The 6030-nt window shown below is 40.4% G+C and overlaps 1 pseudogene; it reads right to left on the bottom strand.

The window, feature by feature from the left end:
• Positions 1-3271: 3271 nt before the first annotated feature.
• Positions 3272-3811, bottom strand: LOC119064597 (rRNA-processing protein FCF1 homolog; annotated as a pseudogene).
• Positions 3812-6030: the final 2219 nt, after the last annotated feature.

Raw genomic sequence — 6030 nt, 5'->3', positions numbered from 1 at the left:
TCCCATTTGATATAGCAAAAAGAAAAATAAAATATCTGGGAATAAACCTAACTAAGGAGGTAAAAGACCTGTATGCAGAAAACTACACAGCCCTGAAGAACGAAATCAAGGAAGACACAAACAAATGGAAACATATACCTTGTTCATGGATTGGAAGAATTAACATCATCAAAATGTCCATACTACCCAAAGCAATATACAGATTCAATGCAATACCTATTAAAGTACCAACGGCGTATTTCACAGACATAGAACAAACACTTCAAAAATTTATATGGAACCATAAACGAGCCCGAATAGCAGCTGCTCTGTTGAGAAAGAAGAACAAAGTAGGGGGATCACAATACCTGATACCAAACTGTATTACAAGGCCACTGTAATCAAAACAGACTGGTACTGGCATAAAAATAGGCACATAGACCAATGGAACAGAACAGAGAGCCCAGAAATCAACCCAACTCTCTACAGTCAATTAATATTCGACAAAGGGGGCAGTAACATAAAATGGAGTAAAGATAGCCTCTTCAGCAAATGGTGTTGGGAGAACTGGACAGCTACGTGCAAAAAAAATGAAACTTGAGCACCAACTTACACCATACACCAAAATAAATTCAAGGTGGATAAAAGACTTAAATATAAGCCATGACACCATTAAAGTCCTAGAGGAGAACATTGGCAAGAAAATCTCAGATATTTCACGCAGCAACATCTTTACTGATTTGTCCCCTAGAACTAGGAATATAAAGGAAAGAATAAACAAATGGGATCTCATAAAAAAAAAAAAGCTTCTGTGTGGCTAAAGAAAACAGTATTAAATTAAAAAGACAACCAACTGTATGGGAAAACATATTTGCCAATGATACCTCAGACAAAGGTTTAATCTCCAAAATATACAAAGAACTTACACGACTCCACTCTAAGAAGACACCCAACCCAATTAAAAAATGGGAAAAGGACTTGAACAAACACTTCTCCAAGGAGGACATACAGAACATTCAGAGACACATGAAGAGATGCTCAATATCGATAGCTATCAGAGAGATGCAAATTAAAACCACAATGAGATACCACTTTACACCAGTCAGGATGGCTATCATAAACAAAGCAACAAACAACAAATGTTGGAGAGGTTGTGGGGAAAAGGGGTCCTTAGTTCACTGTTGGTGGGATTGCAGACTGGTACAACCATTATGGGAAACAGTATGGAATTTTCTCAGAAAAATAAAAATTGACCTGCCTTTTGACCCAGCAATTCCACTGCTAGGATTATATCCCAAGAATCCTAAAACATCAATTTCAAAGAACCTATGCACCACAATGTTCATAGCAGCACAATTTACAATAGCCAAGAGTTGGAAGCAACCTAGGTGCCCATCAGTAAATGAATGGATCCAAAAATTGTGGTACATATACACAATGGAATTCTATGCAGCAGAGAGAAAGAAGGAGCTACTACCTTTTGCAACAACATGGATGGAACTGGAAAGCATTATGCTGAGTGAAATAGGCCAGGTGCTGAAGGACAAATACCATATGATCTCACCTTTGACAGGAAGCTAAAGAACAAAACAAACAAGCAAGCAGAATAAAAACAAAGATGCTGAAATAGAGAACAAGTGGGCAGTGACCAGAGGGGAGAGGGAAGGGAAGTTGAGGGGAAAAAGGGGGAGGGATTTTGAGGAACAAGTATGAAAGACACAGGAGTTGAGAACTAAGGGGGTGGGAGGGGAATGGGAGGGAGGGGGGAGACCGGGCGGGGGGGGTGGGATGGGAAAAAAAATGTACTTGAAAAGTAACTAAATAAAAAAAAAAAAAAAAAAGAAAAAAAAATAACTAAATAAAATTAATTATTAAAAAAAACCATTAATGTGTGTGTATGTGTATATATATGTATATATGTGTATCACATAGACACAGGCACCAACATGGTGAGGTAAAAGGGGCTTGGGGCAGGTGGAGGTGGGTAAAAGGGGGAAATGGAAACAAAAAGATACTTTGCTTGGGGCAATGCATGCATGATGCAGTGTACAGATGATGTTTTATTGGGAGCCAATGTCACTCCAGTAAGTTCAATAAAAAATTTTTTTAAATCATAAATAGGTGTTAAAATCTGTAAAATGCTTTTTCTGCATCAATTGAGATGATTTTTATTTATTAGTCTCTTGATTTGGCAAGTGACATCAATTTTTCACATTTTAAACCAGCCTTGCATAGCTGAAATAAATCCCCCTTGGTGACTATATATGGTATACATTTGCTGAAATAAATCCCCCTTGGTGACTATATATTGTATACATTTGTTATCTGTTGTGTTTTTATATTTGTTCATGACAGATATGGTCTGTAGTTTTCTTTTTGTACTGATTTTGTACTGGTTTTGATATCAGAGTGATACTGGCTTCAAAAATGAATTGGAAAGTGTTCTCTCCTCTTCTGAAAGTGATTATGTAAAGTTGGTGTTAATCCCTCTTTACACGTTTGGTAGAATTCTCCAGTGAAACCATCTGGAATGGAAATTTCTTTGGGGGGAAGTCATTCAATTTCTTTATTGTTTATAGAGCTATTGAGATAATCTATTCCATCTTAGTTGTTTGATAGTTTGTGTTTTTGAAAAGGAGTCCAATATGTTTAAGTTGTCATATTTATGAATGCAGTGTTTTCTGCAGTATTCCATTATTATCTTAATGGCTGCAGGATATATGGAGACATGTTAGGCTTCATTCCTCATATTGTAATGTGTGTTTCTCTCTTTTAATGTTTGTCAGTCTTGCTAGAAGTTTATCAATTTTCTTGATTTTTAAAATGAAGCAATCTTTTATTTCATTAATTTTTCTCTGTTTCTTATTTTCAGTTTCAACTCTTCTGATCTTTTGTTCCTTTTAATTACTTCTTTTACTTGTGCGGGTTTATTCCTTCTTTCTAGTGCTTTAAGGCAGAAGCTTAGATTATTTACTTCCATTATTGTATCATGTCTAATATAAGCATTTAGTCTTGCAAATTTCACTCTCAAGAATGGGTTAGCTGCATTCAACTTATTTTGCTATGTTTTATCCAATATTTTTATTTTAAAGTCAATTCTTTTTAAATGATGCAAAATATTATTTTCAAAACAGCATCAAAAAGTGAGTGTCTTTAACTACACTCAACTCCTAACAGAGCAAATGGTTGAGTAGAATGATAATTCATGCTGTAGCATGTTTAATAAACTGGTAACAGAGAAATTTGTTTGAAGAACAACAGAGAAAAACAGAGAAACTTTGTCTTTTAAGAATTAGAACTGAGGTGCTCCATAATCATCTGACATCCACTCAGTGTTACACCTGTGGTTAGAAATGTACATGATGGGAACTCCAGGTATCTTCCTGACTTTTGCTTAAGGATCAGGTCAACCAGGGCAACAATGTAACACTTGTGCTGAGTTACTCTCTGTACTAAGCAGTCATCAGCATAGGCTCCCTTTGATTGTGCATGTTGTTCAGATCCTGGGTTTGTGGTGATCATTAGAGCCCCTTGATACTTCTGCCCCAATTTCTCAACTTCCACCATTACACAGCCAGTTTATACAAGGGGTACATCTGGCATATAGACAGTCTGTCATTGACTGCACTAAGTCCAGTTTAGCCTTAATGGAAAAGTTGGTAAAGTTGGTCTGAACCAGGATGTGATAAGTTGGGCCCAGCTATGATTATATTGGAACAGTAAGCCTGAAAGGTGTAGAGGGATTCTCTTTCCTTTAAGTTTTCCTATCATTTTCTTTAAGGTCTCTGATCTCTGAGACTAAGCATCCCCTTCATGGTCACTTACTCCCTTGTTTTCTTTTGCTTTCCGATGTTCAAGCTGCACTCTGTTTCTCTGATGCATGGATTATTTTCAATTGTGTTGTTTACTTTCTGTGTGTTTAAATATTTTCTTATTGTCATTCTATTTTTGATTTGTGGCTTGATTCCAAATTGATCAGAAAATATAAATGTGTGTTGCAACTTTTGTGTTTTTTCAGGTTTGTTTTACGATACAGGACATGGTATATCTTGATGAATATTCCATGGGCAAATGACAAGATATGTGTGCTCTGTTAATATTTAGTGGAGTGATATGTCACTCTATGACTGGTTGTGTTGCTGGACAGGGATTGTGCCCAGCCAGGGCAGGCCTTCCTTGGGCCTGCTGGTAGTGTGTGGGTTCTTGACTTCATGCAGGAAAGATTTTACTATATGAGAACAAGTGATGTCAAGACTATGTTTATTAAAGCTGGGGACACTGGGGAAAAAAAGAGAAGGGCTTAAGATAGAAGAAGCATCAAGAGAGAGCCCAAGCTGGGCTGCTTTGTCTCTTTAGGAAATAGAAGTCACAATAAAAGAAGTGAGCTCACTGGGAAGTCAGAGAAAAAGGGGGCTTTGGGGACCCTTTACCCCCTGAAACTTTTCAGGGGGTAAAGACAGGACAAGCTACTGTTGCCTATTGCTCCCCTGGGTTGAAAGTCTCACAGGGTCTGTTAGGGTTTAGGAGAAAATGAGCAGAGGCTTGGCTGGTGTAGCTCAGTGGATTTAGTGCCTGCCTGTGAAGCTGAGGGTCCCTCATTTGATTCTCAGTCAACAGGGTGTTACAGAACAGGGGGTCCGGGAGAGGGGGCAGTATTTGGCCCACCTAGGGATGCCAAAAACTGCTACACAACAGGGGCCCCTCCCAAGGACAAAATACTAATATTTACTGGGCTCTTCTGTCCGCGGCCAATTGGACAGACATTTCTCAATGCCAGAGATTTGTGAAAAGGAAACAAAATGTTTATTTAATGCTATTCAGGCCTAACGCCTCCCCTAAAATATCAAAGTCCTTTAGGGTATACACCTGTTACCGAACAAGAGGTCCGAGGGATGGGCAATACAATATTTGGCCCACCTAGGGATGCCCAAAACTTCTATACAACAGGGGCCCCTCCAAAAAAAAACAAAATACTAAAATCTACTGGGCTCTTCTGTCCGCCGCCAATTGGAAAGACATCTCTTAATGCCAGAGATTTGTGAAAAGGAAACAAAATGTTTATTTAATGCTATTCAGGCCTAATGCCTCCACTAAAATATCAAAGTCCTTTAGGTTGTACACCTACACCCACACAGCGCTCCCTTCTCCCACTGTCCCAACTCCGGGTACCGTAAATCAGGAAAAGAGCACACGTCTGTGTTTCAGGCCACTGGCACTGTCAGCTGTGTCACTGTGCAGGATCTCGAGTTAATGGAAAATATTGTGGTACCCTCTCATGGTCCACTGGCAAGAGTCCTTTGTACCCAGTTCCAGTCAAAGTCTCTTTGCTTTCCAGGCCACGCGGCCAAAGGGGGCACCCCAAAGCCGCGTGGGCCTCTTCTACCAAAACTGCAGGAGCTTGCACTCCACCAGAAGCATGTGGCTTTCTTCTTCACCTGGCTGCAGGGATCTCCATTCTGGAAAAGCTGCGTGGTTTTTCCCTTTCACCTGGGAAAGAGGGGGTCTGCACTCTGCCAAAACCACATGGCTCCCTTTCACCTGGCCAAGAGGGGTTCCTCACTCTGCTGAAACCAAGTGGCTCTCCCCTTCACCTGGCTGCAAGGGTCCTCTCTGCCCTGGAACCGCGTGGCTCTCTCCCTCACCAGGCAGTCCTCTCATTCCCGGAGCACAGATCCTTTTCATGCTCTGAGTCCAAGCGCTCTCACTCAGGAGCATAGCCCCTAGTTTACATCCTGAGTTCCCAGCTACTCCCCTTCTCCCTGGCTCCAAACTTGGCCACAGCTATTTAACATATCTATGAAACCAGTTAAAGGTTATAGATATGTTAAATAATCATTCCAGAGGTTAGTGGTAGAACTGTTGCTATGCAAAACAGCTCTCAATGGCCCAGCTCCATTCGTCCCTTTGGGGGGGGGTGCGGCACGGTGAGGACATCTTATATGTCTCTCCAATATTCCTATACACTTTGAATTCTGGACACCATTCCAAATCTTCTTTTTGCCCCCCCCCCCCCCCCGCCAGCTGCACCCTGTATCAAGGGTACATGCCTAG

The sequence above is a fragment of the Artibeus jamaicensis genome, unplaced genomic scaffold (genome assembly GCF_021234435.1).
Source record: "Artibeus jamaicensis isolate MK-2021 breed Jamaican fruit bat unplaced genomic scaffold, CSHL_Jam_final contig_414, whole genome shotgun sequence".
Lineage (NCBI taxonomy): Eukaryota > Metazoa > Chordata > Mammalia > Chiroptera > Phyllostomidae > Artibeus > Artibeus jamaicensis.
This window is presented reverse-complemented; position numbering and strand designations above follow the sequence as displayed.